The sequence below is a fragment of the Mus pahari genome, chromosome 4 (assembly GCF_900095145.1).
Source record: "Mus pahari chromosome 4, PAHARI_EIJ_v1.1, whole genome shotgun sequence".
Classification (NCBI taxonomy): Eukaryota; Metazoa; Chordata; class Mammalia; order Rodentia; family Muridae; genus Mus; species Mus pahari.
The window spans coordinates 4,129,149-4,130,503 of record NC_034593.1 but is presented as its reverse complement, the minus strand read 5'-3'; positions in this window follow the sequence as shown (position 1 = coordinate 4,130,503).

Below are 1,355 nucleotides of genomic sequence, written 5' to 3'. Positions count from 1 at the left end.
GGTGCCATCTCTGGGCTGGTAGTCTTGGGTTCTATAAGAGAGTGGACTGAGCAAGCCTGGGGAAGCAAGCCAATAAAGAACATCCCTCCATGGCTTCTGCATCAGCTCCTGCTCCCTGACCCGCTTGAGTTCCAGTCCTGCATCCTTTGGTGATCAACAGCAGTATGTAATGTAAGCCGAATAAACCCTTTCCTTCCCAACTTGCATCTTGGTCATGATGTTTGTGCAGGAATAGAAACCCTGACTAAGACACAGAGCATCTCTTAGCACATGCACCATCAAACCTTTGACAAACTAAAAATTAGATGGAACTGCCACTTAACTTGTGTTTTGATGTTTTCAAGTGAATTGATGATATCTTGACAATGAAGGTTGGAATCGACCCAAAGAACTGCTATTAAAGAGGTTCACACCTCCCGTTTTCCATTCATCTTTAGTCTCCCCTCTCTCTGGTCAGTGGGCTAGAACCACAATTAAAGTAGGTTTTGAAAAATTTAAACCTACAATCTGTTGTTACAAATAAATATCAAGAATTTAAATATCATGGATGACACCAGTGAGAAATTTGATCCCTTGACTATAATGCCAACATACAGGGGATCTATACAGTAAGGAGCACCAGGCTATGTGAGAATTGACAGACACACCTCCCTCCCTTGCTGTCTCTGTCTCTCCCACCTCTATATACATGTATGTATGTATGTTTGTGTGTATGTTTTGTTCTTGAGGAAGTTCTGTATCATTGAAAGAGTTTTAAATATGGGAGCATTTGTCATGTTATGATATGTAACCCAACTAAATGCCCAAAATTAATTATAGGAATTACAGAGGAAAAAAGATAAGCCTTTATAAAAAGTGGCATTGTAATTGTAAACACATGATTGCAATGTTTTTAAATGAAGCATGTTATCTATAACCTTATGAACTTATGATTCTCCTTACCCATTATTGTACTGAAGTAAACACAGAAGAATAAAGATAGAAGACTGCCACCATTTAATAGTCATCAGCTAAATCCTCAGCACACTTTGTACCCATTCCATGCCCTGTGGAGATGGCCAAGCTGCTTGCAAAGTAGTCTGCCTTGGGTGCTTATATAAGAGATTAGTTACTCCTTTACCTCTTTATTCATTACTCCAAGTCTACAGAATATACAGGAGGAGGGTCAGGTGAAGTATCTAAAGCAAAGTTAAGCAGAATCTGTGTTTTGTGTTTTGTCTTATACACTGAATGCCCTGGGATTTGGTTCCAGTGAAGTTTTCTTCTTCTTCTTCTTCTTCTTCTTCTTCTTCTTCTTCTTCTTCTTCTTCTTCTTCTTCTTCTTCTTCTTCTTCTTCTTCTTCTTCTTCTTCTTC